The 19832-nt window shown below is 38.5% G+C and overlaps 1 long non-coding RNA gene across 1 annotated transcript; it reads right to left on the bottom strand.

Moving 5' to 3' along the window:
- Positions 1-6302: 6302 nt before the first annotated feature.
- LOC112644009 (uncharacterized) lies at positions 6303-19579 on the bottom strand. Its single transcript, XR_003126056.3, has 4 exons — positions 19335-19579; positions 18388-18454; positions 8074-8208; positions 6303-7928 (listed from the first exon to the last, which is right to left on the bottom strand). It is a non-coding gene; the product is annotated as an uncharacterized LOC112644009 (long non-coding RNA).
- Positions 19580-19832: the final 253 nt, after the last annotated feature.

Here is a 19832-nt window from a genome sequence, read left to right as displayed (position 1 = left end):
CAGCTCTTTTAAGAGGCTTCACTTCAAAGGGACTAAGGGATATCTCTTCATTAAGGGAATGTGCAAGTGTGTATTTTTTTTTTTTGCATGTACACATGGAAAGAGTTAAAAGACTTCCACATCAGGTATGTATTTCTCACATTAATTTTATCAAAAATTTTTTTAATTTAATTTTATTTTATTTATGATAGTCACACAGAGAGAGAGAGAGAGAGTCAGAGACATAGGCAGAGGGAGAAGCAGGCTCCATGCACCGGGAGCCCGATGTGGGATTCGATCCCGGGTCTCCAGGATCGCGCCCTGGGCCAAAGGCAGGCGCTAAACTGCTGCACCACCCAGGGATCCCTCACATTAACTTTAAATATTTGTGTAAGTTGAACAGTTGTTCCTTTTGGCCCTTTAGAATTTTGTAGATGTAGAAAATGTAGATTTGTCTTTAAACGGTGGAAGCTAACCTAAGGTTAGAAGTGTCTTGGAAACTAAGGCAAGACCAAGCAATCTTCAAACTTATATTCATTCTTTAATTATTTTTCAACATGTCATTTATAAAGAGAAATAACACAGTTGAAGGAATCCAAATAAGAGGGGGTCTGCTGGTAACAGCACTTTTCTTTAGAAGCATTTTGTCTCTGGCCCACAATTTTGCACTTGGGCCAAGAAGGGCAGAGTTGCAGCTAACTCCATACCTTCTTGACTAACTCTCAATTGTTCTACCTTGAGCATGTGTCTTAAGGGTTCCACCTTCACCCCAAGTGCCTACAGAGCAGTCCTTCCAAAAACAGAGTCATGTTCCTTAGAGACTTCCTGGCAGATACATTTTTCCCATCTCATTAAACTACCTGTGAATTTTAGCTCCCTCCTCTAAATTAGCTTTCTGAGTATCTGACCAGCTCCTGCCCCCCAACATATGCCCCTCACCCCCAATGCAGTTTTGCTCACAATCTCCAAACTTTAGATTGTTGGATTTTGGTTGATTAACTCTTTGTTAAACACATACTCCTTTATTCATCTACCCTGTTAGCAAATCCTCTGGTTTCATATTTTGCAGGAAGTTTTAAGATGAGATGATGAACTGACTGAGCAAGAGGCATGGCTAGGCAGTCGTAAAATACAAGATCTACTGATTTCAGCCACTTTGCTTACAGTACTTACAACCAGGCTCTAGATGAGTGATTAAGCTACTATCACCAGTACATGGAGAGACTCTATGGCAAACATGAGGAATAATTCAACAGTCAAACACTGATAGTGAACAGGAGGAGAAATACCTTCAAATTATTCTGGCTATAAAAAAATCAAGGGAATGAAACAAACCAGAGAGTCCAGACAGGATAAGCATGTGGAAATTATTTTCTTTTTCCTCTGAAAAACCGTATTGTTGTTTTTGCCCTTTTAAAGAGTATAAGCTAAAGGCCCCTTACTAAGACCTCGACCTGACATTGCCATTAAAGAAATGGATTATAAAAGAGCAGAAAACGCCAGCCCTGGAGGTTCTGTGAAAATACTGGTCATGGGGAATAGGAATTGGAAAGCAAAGACTGTTCGTGCCGAATTTATCTTCTCCGGTGCAAAGGCTTTCTGCTTCCTCTCCCCCTCAAGCCCATGGGTGGAAGCAATGAAATTCACTGACATAACTGGGCCAGTTGCTTTTTATTTCAAGTATGCTGTGAGGAATACTTGAAAGCAATCATCTGTGCTCAGTAATTGGCTGATAAAGCTCAATATCCTCAGCAATTACAGTCACTGTTCATTCAGGAAATCCTCCATACATCATTTGAAAGCAGGGCAAAATTGTAAATTATTCTAATACCAACCTGTGTAACACAAGTAGAACATACTGTTATAGTGTGGGGAATAGCTTTAGATGCCAAATGGAAATTCTAGTCAGAGAACACACAGGTCACTGCAGTTTCAAGGGGAACCGTGACGGACAGGAGTTTGGGGAGGACAGATGGACGCAGTGAATGTGGGTTAGTCCCAAAGCAAACTGGCCTGCAGGAGAGGTCACCCAGGAATGAGATGTTGAGGGCCACGCTGAGATTTACAAAAAGAACAAACCACCACAGATACCCGACCCAAGATTCAGACTCCAGAAGTGGTGAACTGAATATGCCTGGAAAGAACATGATTGAGATGCGGAGAGCAGATTGCTAGAGTGACACAAACGAAACAGTAAGTGACTAGGTGTCTCTTAAGAAGAGCCAACTGAGTGTGTGGGTACAAAGCACAAGAATGAGAAGCGCTTAATTTCTCATTATGCATTTAGTGCAGAATAGTTAAAGCTGGGTCGTATCAAGGTCAACTCTGATTTTTCAACTTACAAGTCAAGTGTCTAAGGCATGAGAAGCTAAGAGACTTGTCCAAGGTAATACTACTAGCAACTGGTAGAGTTGAAAGGAAAACTCTAGTCCTGAAATTCAGTCATCTTTTCAACATAATGTGTGGCTTTCCTTCTCAGTGTTTTCCTACTCAGTGTGATTATTATTTCGTAGATATTAATCAGGTTTGTGGTCACCAGACCTGTTTTATGGGTCTACATTTTAGTATGTTCCTTGTCCACTTCTTCCTAGGACTATCCAATCAGTTAAATAGTCCATCAAAGATCCCTGCTTGTTAAAATATTATGAACAAGATTTTGTCCCTGCTGGACCCTCTTGTCTTTGGATAATTACTGTCTTTTGCTCTCTGCTATTCAGGGAGTCAATCTCACCAGGAATTACTCGGCGTCTAACCCCCACCGTCATCATACCTGACCTTCATAGGGGTGATGCATGGAGCTTTGTGGAGCCACTTGTGTTTCTTCCCTAAGATATTTCTAGGTGAATTAATGAAGAGAATGTTCTTTGGACCCTCCAGTAATGTGTGTGTGTGTGTGTGTGTGTGTGTGTGTAGGGATGATTTAGCAGGACATATCCACTCCTATATTTTTATCTTCCTAAGTTTGGCTTTCCTCTTCTATCTCTATATAGGGACGATCTGGCCTCTCAATCAAATTAAATTTAACCTACTGTTAAGTCCAGGTTTTGGTCAACAAACCGAGAAAAAAAGTATTACAACTAGTGACACAGTCCAACATGTTAAATCCAGAACCTCTAGTAAGTGCTCACATATCACTAAATTCTTTTTCACATATCAATAAATCTGATGACTAAATATTCTGTCCTCCTAGATCAAACTTCCTTAGAATCCATTCCCATACGTATTTCCTGGGTTCATGCCAAAAATAATTAATGAGATAAATAAACAATAGAGGTTAACAAAGGTTTGCAATTCTCTTGGTGCATAAACTATTTCTCTCCATATTTGTCTTTGAACTTCTCACCCTGAAGCATACTGATATCTGATCCTAGCTGTGGGAAAATGGGGTGCCTAGAGTGAGTCTTGAGAAGAGTAAGCATCTACGTGGAAGACAACTGCTCCAAGAGGGGTTGCAATGTTGTCTTTAAGAAGGTACTGGTGTTTTTAAAACTCAGGAGGGCAGCTTCTACTGCCAAGGGAGGACGAAAGATCCCGTATTCTCTGCTTTCTCTCAGTCCATTTGTCAATTTTGAGTGTAAGATCATTATGAGGAATAAGTGTGTTTTTTATGTGTGTATATATCTGCCTTACCAGATTAAGTTTTTTGAGTGCTGAGATTATATATAATTCAGCTGTGAATCAGTGTCTGGCAGATAGAAGGCACTAAATAAATGTTGATGGAATAATGACACTGAAGAGGTCTATTGACTTCTAAGTGCTTTGGCAAATATCCACTGTTTATTATTCTGGAAATGTATAAATGTCCACTTTTATAAGTCTGCTATGGCTCTCACTAATCTTTTCCCCTCTACCTCCTTGACTCTCTCTTTTTCTCTTTTACATGGGTCACTGATCCGTGGTGCTGTACAGAGACATTTCTAGTCTATTCTATGACTAGAAGGAAATAACTTACAGAATGAGTGTCAATTTGGGGAAAAAAGGTGTCCCCAAATGGGAAGACATTATTGCTTATTTTCTATTTTGGAACATCAAGACATCCACTGGCTTCAGGAAAACAAGCCGTGTTCCTTGGCACTCCTGTGATATGTTTGCCACAGTGCCTTAGGTCCATGACCAGCCAGAATGGATGATGGCTGTATCTGAATTCTTTATGGAGTTCAAAGGCTTCCTTATAATCCCACTAGAAATCTCCAATAGTAGCAAGTATTGCAGACTCCAGGAATTTAATTTTGACAAGCGCCTCTAAGCCTTTGGTGACATGTCTGTGAGAGAACCTGGGAAGCTATTGCCCTTGGTGGGTCAAGTGGAGTCCCACTGACAGGGAGTTCTGGAGTCTGTTAAATTGGGAAAAATTTAGCAAATGAATTCTGAGACACTGTAGAGAGATGAAATCTTCAATAAAGAGTCTTGGAAGGAAATCACTCAGGTCAAATAGAAGGGATGAGGCAGGAATAAGAAAAAGAAGACACCAGTTCTTTTTTTTATTTTTTATTTTTATTTTTTTAAATTATTTATTTATTTATTTATGATAGTCACACACAGAGAGAGAGAGAGAGGCAGAAACACAGGCAGAGGGAGAAGCAGGCTCCATGCACCGGGAGCCCGACGTGGGACTCGATCCAGGGTCTCCCGGATCACGCCCTGGGCCAAAGGCAGGCGCCAAACTGCTGCACCACCCAGGGATCCCAGAAGACACCAGTTCTGGTCCCATTCTGTCTTTCCCATCTGCCAGTAGGGAACTGGGGACATCCCCCTGAATCAGGAGCAGGTCTTGAAATGGTTTTCTGCTACAGAAATGTAAGAGGATGTTTTAGGGAGGTTTCTAGAAAATATTTATTTTCTCCCTAACAAGAAGGAGAAAGCTCTAATCTTGACTCTCCAGCCAGCTTCTTTCTCCTACCCCTTTTCCCTTTTCCTCTCTTCAGATGTGGTCATGGTACTTGGACCTATAGCAGCCACTGCAAAATCATGAGGTAACATGTTTAAGAAATAAAAAAAATTACTAAAGATGATAAACAGGAGGATGTGAAGAATCTGGATCATGTTAAGCTACTATTCAGTAATAATAGCTTAACTCTGACGATCATTTTCCTACACCTAAAGAGAGTGTTTTTTTTAAATCTAAAAAAAAAATCAATAAATATGGTATGCTATTTGATCTACTTGCAGGATCTTAGGAAAATATTCAATTTCCCTGGACCTCAGTTTCCTGAACTATAAAATGGAAATAATGAGTTCCTCACAAATATAAATCAAGTAAGATATGCAGGTAAAGATGCTAGATGAATATAAATTTCTTCCCAAGAGAAATAAGTGTACTCTGCATAAAAATACTGCATTTCAGAACATGAGATTTTTTTTTTAAATGAGAGAGTGACATTCACATTTAGAAAGCAGGAACTCATGAGACAGTAATTATTATATTCATTCTTTCCAAAGATTCACTTATTAATCTTTAGCAAATTATTTAACCTCTCTAACCTATTCTTTCACATGGGTCAGATTAGAGATGTAATGCTTCTCCTACCTGAGGAATGGGGCTGTTCTGAATATTGAAGCTGGCAAAATATTGAAAACTGAAAGGAAAATACTGTGATATGTAAATGTATAATGTTAATATATTATTAATATAATATATATTTGTATATGAGACTAGCATGTCCCTTTTTACACCTTACATGGAGTTCAAATACTGAACAATTATTTAACAATTTATCCCTTCAAAAGAAACTGTTTACCAGGGATTATTTTTATCTGTACATTTTCAAATATCTATTCTCAGGCAGATGAGGGGGTCAGATTATTTTAAATTTCATGATATGTTATCATTTTATTTTTTAAAGAATTATTATTTTTGTGTTTAGTATTAATAAAATAATAATCATATTTATTATTTTAAAATTACTACCTTGTGGCCCAGGCGGTCCTTAGGAAAAATTGGAAGAATGTATGAATAGAGAAAACTCTGAAGATACTTTACAGAATAAAACATAACAGCAATGTTTTCCTTGCAAATTTGTTTTTTATTGTAACAGCAATTGGGAAAAAAAGAAATCAGATTTGTTTTGAAAAAAAATTCTATTTTGTAAGTATTAAGAACTGTCCAAAGTGTTATTTTATGTGGGAAAATTATTAGTTATCTCTGTCTTCCTGAGACTGGAAGAAGAGGAGATATAGGGATGCACACATGCATGCACAGATAGACACCTACATGGATAGATGTGTATTTATGCATATGCATATGCTTCTACATATACATTAAAGCATTTTTAAAAAATATTTTATTTATTTATTCATGAGGGATACACAGAGAGAGGCAGAGACATAGAGCCACCCAGGTGCCCCACATTAAAGCATTCGGGTCTTTAATAAGTAAGATTCTGTTGCTGAAGTTTGAGAGATTGTTATGGCATCAATTAGCTAATTAGATATCCAGATATTTGGTTGGTTTAGAAGTTGAGGTGACCTTTTTAAATTTGTTTGACCATTTTGTAGAGCATTATTGCATGTCTACCATTTGTACAAAATCCTGGATGATGTTATATCCATGTACAAGGGGCTGTAATCCTTTAATATAATTAGTGTTATTTTCAGTCTGGGCTGACAAAGTTCTAACGGCAACTGAAGCTCCCTCTCTCTCTCATCTTCCCCCAAGCAGTGTCCTTTCCAGATAGAGATGTCTTTCCAGATTTAGCTGCCCTTTCTTCTAACAGAGCTGACAGCCCCTGCTCTGACCATAAATGTTATTTTTAAACCTTCCTTTGCTTACTGTTACACGTTTTGATAAGGTCTTGACCACTAGGACAATTACTGGTTGCTGCTGCCTGTCTGTATTCCTATCAGACTGTTTCTAGTAAAGTTTCTACTTTTCTTATTACCTTCCTGTCTGCCTTGCACTCCGGAAGCTTTGTCATTATTAGAGCAAGAACTTAGCTTAGGCAGAAAAACTTATCCTCTCCAAAATCCAATCAAATTCAATCCCTAAAATATGATGATTACCACTGTTATAAGGACCACCAGAAAACAACTAAAAAATTACAAATTAGAATTCAGACTTTCCAGGGGTACCTGGGTGGCTCAGTCAGCTGAGCGTCTGCCTTTGGCTGGGGTCATGTTCCTGGGGTGCTGGGATCCAGCCCCATATTGGGCTCCCTGCTCAGTGGGGAGTCTGCTTCTTCCTGTCACTCTCCTTTCTTTCAAGTAAATCAATAAAATATTTTTAAAAATTCAAACTCTCCGTTTGACACCAGTTAACTCATGGTACTGGCCTATTGTCTTCCTACTGGGGGGAAAAACCAATCAAACAGGGAGAAGCATCTGACCCCAATGTGATCTAGGTCATTAGGTCAGAATGCTATGCTTCATTTTTCTTGTAAGTCTTGTTAGTTTCTTTGATGGTTCCCAGCTCCTGGGTTTTCCATTCTGATTCCATTCCGGCCCCCAAACCAACCAAGTCAGGGCTTGAAGAACACAGGTGCAGTCAGCCAGCAACAAGCACTCTGAAAACTCATGCAGAAAGGGTCCTTAGTTCTGATGTTTGAGCCTTCCCCGAAAAGTAGAGGTACAGATCAAGGAATGTTCACATTGCACATAGCAATGAGCTGCTCTGTTTTTAAGCTTTACTTTCTTTAAATTGGGAAGTGTGGTTTGAACTCCGTTCTTACACATTTCCAACCTCTCTTACCTTTATGGATCATACTGATCTTCTGCAGTCCCAAGACCTCTTGACTGAAGAAAGGAAAGCCCAATGAATGTGGAGGAGTAATAATGCAGTTTAAATGCTGATGTAAATTTTCAAGTTTGGCATCTTTTAAAGTCTATTCCTCTCACTTCCCCTGGCAGGGGATTATCCTGGGCAACCCCCATCAATGCTGAGTGGAGTGACGCACAGATAGCTCATCAACATTAATGGGTGAATAAACCTTACGGTTTGTGAAGTACTGTAAAACCTATTAGAGAAGGGTGAATTGGTTAATGTATGTGCTAGGTTCTGAATCTACCTGAATCAAACCTCTTAATGGACTACTTATTTTATGCTTTGTGCCAATAAATAATTAAGTCTCAGCGTGAGCACCCTCAAGCAAAACCAATTACCGATTAGTGGTGTTTGGGAAATGACGTCAAGTATTCTGTCCATGTCCACCTCAGAAATGTCTCTGTAGTCATCTTCAAAACAATTCCAAACAGAAATGATGGAATTCTCTTTATTAATGGAACTGAGAGGGACAGCTGGAAAAAAACCAAGTTTAGATGTGCAGTATTAATTTTTACAACGGAAGGCAGTTTGTATAAGAAGCAACAACGAGGCCACATATTAGTGATTATTGCTGCTAATTTTGTGGTTTATGGAGCTTGGTTTTAATTTTTATATCCTATCCAATGAAGCATGGTAGATATTCATATAAGTTACTTTGCGTGAGACTTATTACAAGGCAGGCATAATTTCTTAGTAACAAACTACTTGGGTCCACCAAGAAAATTATGATCAAGATTTCTAAACTCTAAGAAAAAAAAGACACTATTTTCTTTTTTTATTTTCTCCATCAGTGGCAACAGGAGGCAAATTTCTATAATGTACATGTGACTTTTTTTTCCCACTTCAGTGCTATTGTGTTGCAATTATACTATCCCTAGTTGGAATAGCACTGGCCATTTTTCCAAGGCCAGTTGTAAAAAAAAATGCAATATTATTGAGACAACTTTCCTTTCAGGAAATTAGCTTCTGCCTAAAATGTGCTACTACTATTTTTAACACAAGCTTTCTTAAGAGCTCTGGATATTAATAGCTGAGATTAAAACTGATTTCTTATAAAAGAAAATTGTTCCAGAGTTGATATAATTTTCTCAGGGAGTGGGAGAGTCTCTTTAACAAGACATGCAGAAAACAAATGTATGATTTCTTTTTGTTTGATGAATGGATCTTGGTTTAAGTATCGTTTCTATTAGCCGAAAGTGTCCCTAAAGAGATTAGTAAGGTTCCTGGCTTCTCCCTTCTTCTCTTGAAACTCACCCAGGAATAATACACAGAATAAGAAATTGAAACAAAGATTCCATGTTCTATGAACCTTGGAGACATCTGTAACCCCAATTCACAGTATGCAAGGAGAGAAAACTGATGATAAAGAAAGAGGAAATGACTGAGGGAGATGGATGAAGGCCAACCCTAAATGTCTGCAGAGGGAGACACTGATGGGCAGCTAGTCTATTTACCCTATGGAATGCTGAAAGGCTTCTGGAATCAGAGGCACTAGATTAGAGCCTGTAGGGAAGGAGAGATTGCCAACACTGCTTGTTGCAGTGTAGGTCTAAGGAATCTTCTATTCCCTGGGATCCCACTCCCACTGAGTGGTTGGCGCCCCCCTAGACGCCTCAGTAAATGTTCTTTTTGATTATAGGAATTTCAGAAAGACAGCAGAGCAAACAGCAGAAATGAAAACTTTAAGCACATAATGCAAGCAGATTCCTTGGAACTGATGGGTGCTCACTCTCTGGTAGAGAGGCCTCTCCAGATGCCAGTAAGATAAATGAAAATAAAACGCACCAGTGTTCATCATGAAACTTAAAAATATGCAGAGAAACAATGATCCTCAAAAAAAAAAAAAAAAAAAAAAAACACCCCAAGACAGTAACAGTAAAAGCAAACACATGAAGAAACAGACTTTGCAATACAAAAGCACTGCAAGCCCACTCAAAAAGTAATGGACAAACCAGAAAGAAAGTATTTGCAATTCATACCGCAAAGAGTTAATATTCTTAATATATGAAGAGCTCTTAAAAGTCAAAAAGAAAAAGCCCAACTATACTATAATACAAAAATGATCAATGTCTAAACAGAAAGAGGACAGAAACGAAAATGCAAAATACTACTTACAATATGAAGAAAGGCTCAACTTCATTCATAGGAAGAGATGCAAATTAAAATTAAAATGAGATCTTTTTAAAATCTAGCAGGTTAGCAAACAGAAAAACTTTACAACTCAACTTGGAAAAGTTTGAGGGAGCTTTGATTGGTGTATAATTGGTACAACATTTATAGAGGGACAACAGTATCAAAATTATATATGAATATACATGATGGTACAGTACTCATTGGTTCAATGGCAATATAACCTACAGATATATTTGCATACTGGTTCACAGTTTGGAACCACAAAAAATGAGCAAAAAATTGAAGCATAAGTTATGAGTAAATAAATACATTATTGCCGTTAAATGGAATACTATACAGCCACCAAAACAATGTGTGCTTATATGGAAACGTCTTCAAGATTAAATTATCCCTGAATAATCAAGGAGCAGACACCTGTGCAATGTGTTCTCTTTTGTATTAAAAAAGAAAATAAAAGATAAACTAATGTTTGCATTTACATTAACTGCAAAAATATATACGGAGCTATTAAAAGTGACTAACTTCCTAGGTCAGTGAGGGTTTTTTGCTTATTGTTTGCAAATGTTTTTGTAACCTTTGGTCATTTAAATTGTTTGAAAGTACTTTTGGAATACAATAAAGCAAAATTTAAAAGTTAGTGTTTTTTTTCAACAGTCTTTTCCTGATTATAAAAGCAACCTATTTGTTCAATATTTTCTTTTTATTATAAATAAATTTATGCCACCTACTACCTTGGGTGACCACCAATCTATTCTCTGAATCCAGGAGTTTTTTTTCTCTTTTTGATTGCACATACGAGAGATCAAGCGTATTTGTCTGTCTTTATTTGGCTTATTTCACTTAGCATAATGCCCTTTGGGTCCACTCATGTTATTGCAAGTGACAAGATTTCATTATTTTTCATGGCCAAAAAAGGGTGGGGATACTAGCCCCTTATTAGATATATAATTTGCAAATATTTTCTCCTATTCAGTTGGTTGTCATTTAATTTTTCTAGTGGTTTCCTTTGCTGTGCAGAAGCTATCTTGTATCATATAGCCCCACTTATTTATTTTTGCTTTTGTCGATTTGCTTTTGGTATCAGATTCAATAAATCATCATTATGACCTATGCCGAGGATCTTACCTTCTGTATTTTCTTCTGGGAGTTTTGTGGTTTCAGATCTTACATTCAAGACTTTAATCCACTTCGAGTTAATTTTTGTGTATGTATAAGATAGTTGTTGAGTTTCATTTATTTGCATGTGGCTGTCCAGTTTTTCCAATAGCATTTATTGAAGAGACTGTCCTTTCCTCATTGTCATAAATTAATTGACCATATGTGTGTGGGCTCTCTATTCTATTTTATTTCTGGGCTCTCTATTCTGATCTATTGATCTAAATGTCTATTTTTATGCTAATATCATAATAACTATAGCTTTGTAATATAGTTTATCTAAGGGAGAGTGATATCTCCAGTTTTATTCTTCTTTCTCAAGGTTGCTTTGGCTATTCAGGGTGTTTTGTGGTTGTATTCAAATTTTAGGGTTAATATTTCAATTTCTTTGAAAAATATACCATTGGAGTTTTGACAGGAATTGCATGAAGTCTGTCAATTACCTTGGATATTTTAAATTGACATTTTAACAACAGTAATTCTTCCAATTCATAAGCATGGAGTATCTTTTCATTTATTTGTGTCTTCTTCGATTTCTTTCATTAATGTTAAAGTTTGTGTTCTTTAACTCTCAAAATTTAGTTATTTAGACCTGATCTGCTTTTGGAATCTATTCAAATGTATTGATATATATAAAACTTTTACTTTGAAGAAGAAGTAGGAGTTGGGTTGGGGGAATGGTATGACATCTATTGGCTGTCACTTCCCTTGGCTGGGGTTGAGTTTGATGGAGATAGGGTGGGAGAAACACAGTGTTTTTAATAAACCAAACAGCTCAGGTTCCAACTGGAGATTCCAATCAGCCATACTATTAAAATTATACCTCCAGCTTGGAATCCGTATATTTTCTTTGTAGCTAATAATCAAGGTAATTTTTTTCCAGCTTTATCCTCCATGGGTGCATTTAAAAAAAAATGATAGGTGATTTGTGTTAATTCCCAAATATAAAATTGTACTGTAATATTAAATATACTTTTCAAAGTGCAGGTATCTCTCCTCCCAACGCTCCCAATACCGAAATGACCTGTCTTCCATGTGTATATTGTTCACCATCCCCCTGTACCCCTACCTCATTTTAAGAATAACTGAGTCATAGGCAAAACCCAAAAGAATCCTGCCCATAGTCAGCTTTGGGAAACTCTAGATCCAAGCATTACAAGAAGGGCAACTTCATTCAAGAGTTTTGTAGTGTCTACTCTACCATGGGCACCAGCGTCACTTCGGCAAACGGAGTGCCATCTGATGGCTTTGAGAACACAAGCACTTGGCACCTTTGCAATGCACAAGGGCCTTCTGAGCATGGCCACTATCTGCGGTGGGGATGGCGGGGGTACCTCACTGGGGAGGATCACTCCTGAGGGGAGAGTCGTCACAAGTCAGAGCTAGAGCCCTGGGGTGGATGCTGAAAACACTGTGCTGTGTCACAAGAGGGGCTAATTGCTGAGAAAGCATGTGAGACAACACTTGTATTCACAGAGAACGAGGAGGGAGGTTGATTTCAGTGAGCAGGTGGCTCTGACTCTGCATAGAAAGATAAGGGCAGGAAAATGTAAATTAATGTAATCCTCCCCATTCTTCACTTGTATGCTCAAACTGGCAATATCTGGGGAGAGGTAATGTGTGTTTAAGAATGGAAAAAATGGAGACAACATGAATGACCCATCCTAGAGAACTGGTTAAATATGTTATGTATCCATGATAATTTATGCAGCCTCAAGTGTGTTCTGTTGGGATTCTTTTATTATGTAGAATGTTCTTAACATATTCTTAACACATTTCTCTGTCATTTATGGCTCTCTGGTTACAGCAACACCAGTAACAATGACAAAAGAATAGAATAAATAAAGAATAGAATAGAATAAAGATTCTAAGAAAACTTAAGTGAAAAAGGACATTTATTGGTAAAATATGGAGAAGCCTATGTAATTCAAGGAAAACTTTAGGAAGAGCAGAAAGCAGGGATGCTGAAGGGCTCTCAAGACTAGAAACCAGTGAACTTCTTTTCAATCTGTTACTGTCACAAGAATTCATTTTTAACCCCTTTACAATCTCATTTGTTCCAGGAATAGTATTTCTTTCCTTAATTCCTATCCCAGGCAAATTCTTAGCTAGAGGAAGACAGGATCTTCTAAAGCTGTATACAAGAGGAAAAGTAGAAGGGTCAATTCTCAAAAGAAAATTGGGGCACTGATCATAGAAGGAAGTGTGTTCATGTGTGTTTTATCAGTTTTCCTGGTTAAAATGCCATTGCTACTGGCCTAGCTATGTGACCTTTGCAATGTATTATTCAGGGTTCTCCCAAGAAATAGTATGTGTATATATATATATATATATATATATATATATATATATATATAGAGAGAGAGAGAGAGAGAGAGAGAGAGAGAGAGAGAGAATGAGGCCAGCTCAAGCGATTATGAGGGCTGGCAAGTCTAAAATCTGCAGTGGGCCAACAGACTGAAGGCCCAGCCAGGAGTCAATGTTGCAGTTCAAGTCCCAAGCCCACTCACAGGTGGAATTCCTCCTTGCTCAGGAGAGGTCAGTCTTTTGTTCTATTCAGGCTTTCAACCAATTGGATGATGAGGCCCATACACATCATTCAGGGCAATCTGCTTTATTCAGAGGTCACTCATTTAAATATTAACCACACCCCAAAACACCCTCACAGAAACAGAAGGGATAATCACACATCTGGGCACCATGACTCAACCAGGTTGATCCATAAAATTAACAATCACAGGCAAATTACTTAAATTCTCTGTTTCTTCCATCCCTCACCTGTAGAATTGTGATCATAGTAACACTAATCTCTCAAAGCTGTTAACATTATTAGATGAAATATTAAATATAGAGCACTTAGAATAAGGACTCAATAGCTCCATAAAAATTTGAAGTCGTGAGTAGCTATTGTTATTCTGTAATGAAGAATACCTTTTGCAATCAGAAAATAAATGCTTTTGGTGGCAGTGTTGGGACTTTCTTCAATGTTTACGGTTCTTGAAGTTTGGGTGGAAAATTTAGTTTGCAATGATTTGGACCTAAGAGAAACTTGGGAACAAGCAATACAGTATCACAAATATGCACTTTTTAAAAATTTTTTTTTGTTTATGATAGTCACAGAGAGAGAGAGAGGCAGAGACACAGGCAGAGGGAGAAGCAGGCTCCATGCACCAGGAGCCCGATGTGGGATTTGATCCCGGGTCTCCAGGATCGCGCCCTGGGCCAAAGGCAGGCACCAAACGACTGAGCCACCCAGGGATCCCCAAATATGCACATTTAACCAAGGCTTATAGGAGTCATGAGACTTGTCTCTCTCACTGCAATGTTTCATGATCCTCCCCTGGCATAAGCTCTGAGCAGTCCAAGAGCCAACCATGTTCCTGATAATAGGAGGATGTAGGGCAGGTGTCAGAAGCACCACTGCAAAATTTGCCCCTAATTCAAATACTTTTGTATTCATGAGAATCTTCATCTTCTTTATGAACTGCTGGCATTTACAATTCCTTTTTAAAGGATGGCATTTGCCCAAGGCCACTGATCTGGATACTTATTGCATAAAGGAATTTGTCCTCCTAACCGGTATTAATAGAACAAACAAAGGCCACAATTACATAGATCCTACAATCAAATAGGATAAAATAAAGTTAAAACATTCTGAAATGTTAGGCTATTCCTGAGCGGTTTTGCTTAATCAACAGGGACAGACAGGCTGGGAGATGTCTGTAGTATTGCTCATACTCAGAGAGTCAAGGTAGGGGAATAGTCAATAGGTTAATTTCTGTGTCAGGTTCCATCTATGAAATCAGTAGCTCCAGCACGGATTTCTCAATTGTGACTGATTATTGCCCTATCTAAGCTTTCCCAAAATTTATTTTTATTTTTTAAAGATATATTTATTTATATTAGTGGGGGTGGGGCAGTGGGCAAGGGCCAGAATCCCAAGCAGGCTCCAGGCCAAGCTCAGAGGCCAACACAGGGCTTGATCTTCCTGACTCCGAGATCATGATCCCAGCTGAAACCAAGAGTTGGACACTCAACTGACTGAGCCACCCTGGAGCCCCTTCCCAATTTATTTTTAAAATAAAGCCTCTGGGTTTAGGCTTTTCTAATCTTTCCTCTATGGAAAGAATAGTAGATTGTACTTGCCCTCTTCACCTTCCTCACCTCCCTTTCTGTGCTCCAAGCCCTCCAGTCAGGTGTTCACAAACGTGCACCATTGAAACCACTTTTCTCAAGGTCAGAAATCTTACTCAGCTTATGAGCACTATTTTCTTTACCACTATCTTCTATTTGAAATGTTTATCTCCCATACTATGATACTGCACTCTCCGTGTGCTGCCTTTATCTCCCTGGACACTCTCTCCATCATATTTTTTGCCTCTACTTGATCCACCTGGCCATGATGGAGAACCCTAGACTCAGCCTCTACCCTTCTTTAGCCCTGCTGCATGCTGTCTTTTCAATCTCATCCAGTCTCATGGCTTTTGGATGCAAACTCTATGTTGAGTCTCAGATTTTACCACCATCGCCTCTGTTCCCCTCAAGCTTGAACCATATGCCTAAGCACCCATGGACATCTCCACTGAGCGTTGTACGAAGCCATGCAGCTGAGCTGGCATGAGGCCAAGCACCAGCACAATGTATCTTTGTCCCTCTCAATTCGTTTCCACATTTCAGCCTCATCATCTTCAAGTGTGTTAATCTCCCCTTCTTAAACATGTCTGTGCTGCCCCATTGCAATCAATACAGATTCCAAACTCTATCCCATGATATCAGTGGCCTGACCCCAAAGTCCTCTCTGACTCCACCTCCATCACATCCCCTTGACACACTCCAGCCAACCGACATTCCTTCTGATTCACAAATACACTAAGTTCATTAAAAAGACAGCTCTATTTCCTCTAATACTGACAACACTTCTGATACCATATGTGTGGGCTTTCCACATAAAGCAAATCTAATACAAACTACTTAGAGTGTGTGCAGACCTCACATTTTAAGGCTCAGTACCACAAGGCTGTCCCCAGTTCAGAAATAATAGTAAGTCCAGGTCTCCTGGACTTCTGACTGATAGACTGTTAATCAGGGGTTCCCACAATGCCTTCTTCCTGTTGGATAATTTGCTAAAATGGCTCACTGAACTCAGGAAAACACTTTAGTATTACTAGTTTATTATAAGGGATATGACTCAGGAGCAGCCAAATGGGCATGTGGGAAGGGGTACAGAGTTTCCATAGCCTCTCAGGGTACAGCACCCTCCCAGCACCATGATGGGTCCACCTACCTGGAAGCTCCCTGAACCCCTTTGTTCTGGGTTTTTATGGTGGTTATGTGATGTAGGCATAATTGGTTAATTCATTGGCCACTGGGGTTGAACTCAACCTTCGACTCCTCTCCCCTCCCTGGAGCTCAGGGCTGAGAGTTGCAGCACCCTCATCACAGGATTGGTTCCTCTGGCAACTAGACCCATGCTCAAAGAGTCAGGTCTTTAACATAAATGCTGGTATGGTCGAAAGCAACTTATTATGAGTAATAACAGATGTGCTTCTGACCCCTATCACTGAGGAAATTCTAAGGGTTTTAGGATCTCTGTGCCAGGTACTGGAGACAAAGACTAGATATATATTTATTATTATATTACCATTTCACACTCTTTCTTTCCTCTTCCTTTGCAAAGTCCCTGGGACTTTGAATTTGTTCCTTTTTTGGAAACTCTCCCCTCTGGCTTTTATATGCCTGACTGGTCAGAAATGCCATCCCAGGACAATCCATCAAAGACTGGATTCATAGTCCAAGTACCCTCTGTGATACCACTCTTCTTTATTTAGTCAAGAAAATCATCAATATCAGAAATAAGTTATGCAGCATATTTATTATTCATAGTCTCTTATTATTTATACCTAATTAATTATATCACTTTATATTACATTATATTAATTATATATTATTATCTGCTGCTCCCCCTATTGACAAAATATAAGCTCTACCAACTGTGTTAGTTTCCTAGGGCTACAGTAACAAAGCATCACAAAATGAGTGGCTTAAAACAGCAGAAATCCATTCTTTCACCGTTCTGGAGATTAGAACCCTGAAATCAACATGTCTATAAGGCCATGCTCCCTCTGGAGGCTCCAGGGAAGAATCCTTCCTTGCCCCTTCTGCTTTGGCTGGTGGCTGGCAATCCTTGGCTGTAGCTTCTGCCTGTCTTCCTATGGGCATCTTCCCTCTGTGTTTGTCTCCAAATCTCTCTCTCTTTATAAGCACACCAGTCAGTGGATTTAGGACTCACCCCAATCCAGTATGACCTCATCTCAACTTGATTACAGCTACAAAGATTCTATTTCCAAACAAGGTCCTAATCACAGGTATCGAGGGTTAGGACCTAAACATAGGTTTCGCAGGGACATAATTCAACCATGCACTGCTGTGTGGTAAGCACTATGTCAGGTGCCTCGACTGTAGTAATTGTTCAATAAATATTGCTGACTGACGGACTGATGGACTGCATAGAACACTTGCTCCCAATCTGCTCCCAATCTGTCCACCTACATCACCTGCTGTGTGTAAGAAGTATAGAGTGAGGAAATGCAGGGATTTTAACTATGTGTTGAGATGTTCTGAATGCATGAATCTACATCAGGCAATCTACATATAGCTTAAAACACTATATATTGTTTCTGGTTGCTATTACTCTTACTTTTGGTCATGGATCCTTTTCTGTGGGTTATTATTCTTTCTGCTACTGTACATTTTTTGTACACTTCAGGATCCCAGATCAGACTCTGTCTGGGTCTCAGTGACACACAGCTAGACTTTAAACATCAAACTAAATTACTATTTATGAAGTCACTTCCTTTATCGCCCCAATCGTTGCTTGTTTTCCTCATTTCTACACCACCTTGCTTTTCCTCCACTGTTTTACACTGGTGTGATTTCAAACTGTGGACTTTGCTTTACTTGTTTTCTTCATGTTGTTTTTTTCCTCCCCCAGCCTTCTCAGCATTACTTAGGCTCTAGTTGCAGCCTATTTTGCTGACACAGACACACAGATCCCCTACTACCTTACACCCCCTTGGGAATTCACAGTGCATGCATGGATGTTAAATCAACCCATCAACTTGCATTGCAGCATTTAAAAAGTATCTTGTTAGATATTTGAAAAAAAAATCTAGGCAAAGAAAACATTACAGTGTTGACTGTGTTTAGATTCTAAAGGTGAGATTGTGGTAGATTTCAACTCTTTCTTTCACAAATCTTTTAAAGTATGATTTCTATCATCTGGTTGCAGCTGCATAATGTCCAGTCCCAGAACAACACATCAACGTACCTGTTTCGATCATGTCACATAAATGAAAATAACTTACCGAGACCTAACTCTGTCCCATCCAATTTATTGGTGAGTTGATGGTGTTTAATTTAAACTGTCAACAACTAAAAAAAAAAATAAAAATAAAAAAATAAACTGTCAACAACTTGGATGTTGCACTATTATCCCCATTTAACAGAATATGAAAGGAAATTTTGAAAGACTATGTAATTTTAACAAATCTCACACAGCTAGGTAGCAGTGGAATTAGGACTTGGAACAAGCTCTGTCAGTCCCCAAAGTCCATTTATTTCCATTTAGCATGCCCTCTTCATTCAGCAGCAAGTTTTAAGGAAGTACAGAATTTACACTGACTTTAAATAATGTGTATATAATATATCCAATGAATATTTAATAGATGGGTGTACTTGTATTCACTCTGAAATAAAGAGATGATGAATATTCTGATATCACTAGACTGTCTTTTCAAACATTTATCTATGTTTTCTGCCACAAGGGGTTCAAACCCATCATTTTGCCCAACTTGTCTTTTGTATGTGAACTTACAGGCTGAGCCAAACTGCAATCTCCAGCTCCCATGGCCACCCCGCTCTGTCCCTTTGCTACCCCACTGCACCTTACTAAATGGTTCTGCCCCAAGACTCATCAAATTCCTAATTTTTGTGTCACTCAGACAGAATTTGAACTTCAAAGCTCTACTTTTTAAGTTGCCTGGTCCGCTGCAGATACCTCCTCTCAAGTTTCTAAAATCCCATCATATTTTCTTTTTTTTTTTTTTAATTTATTTTTTATTTATTTATTTTTTTCCCATCATATTTTCTGCATGAACTGCCTACCTGGGACTTGAAAAGTGGCTTTTTCATTTAATTATTCATTTTTAAAAAAATATAGGAGCATGTGACTCTTAATTACAGTGGGAGTATTATTAATATATTGGTATCTCAAAGGCCTCCCCCCAAAGCATGATTAATTAGAGTTTAGGACCTTGGACAGTGGTGAGCCCATGGTGGCAGGGGAAGGCCAGCTACAATTTCTTTTCTTTCTTTCTTTCTTTCTTTCTTTCTTTCTTTCTTTCTTTCTTTCTTTCTTTCTTTCTTTCTTCTTTCTTTCTTTCTTTCTTTCTTTCTTTTCTTACTTTTCTTTCCTTCTTTCTTTCCTTCTTTCCTTCTTTCGTTTTTTCTCAGCCTGGACAGACTAGGGCATCTTTGTGTCTTCAGTGTCCCAGCATGCTGCCTAGAAAATAGCAAGTGGTCAATAATATTCATTGAATTTAACTCAATTAGGACACTTTTGTGGAAAAGGTGAATTTCCAGAGCAGTTTGAATAATACAGAAGATTTGATAGGCTTTTAGAAAAAGAATGACATACTGAGCGCATTCCTCTTTTCTAGTGTGCTTTAAAAAGGGATAAAAAGGGCAGCTGGGGGTGGAGGAATAAGGTAGAAGTAAATGCCTGGATGCAAAACTAAATAACATACACTTT

The sequence above is a fragment of the Canis lupus genome, chromosome 1, assembly GCF_003254725.2.
Source record: "Canis lupus dingo isolate Sandy chromosome 1, ASM325472v2, whole genome shotgun sequence".
Classification (NCBI taxonomy): domain Eukaryota; kingdom Metazoa; phylum Chordata; class Mammalia; order Carnivora; family Canidae; genus Canis; species Canis lupus.
This window is presented reverse-complemented; position numbering and strand designations above follow the sequence as displayed.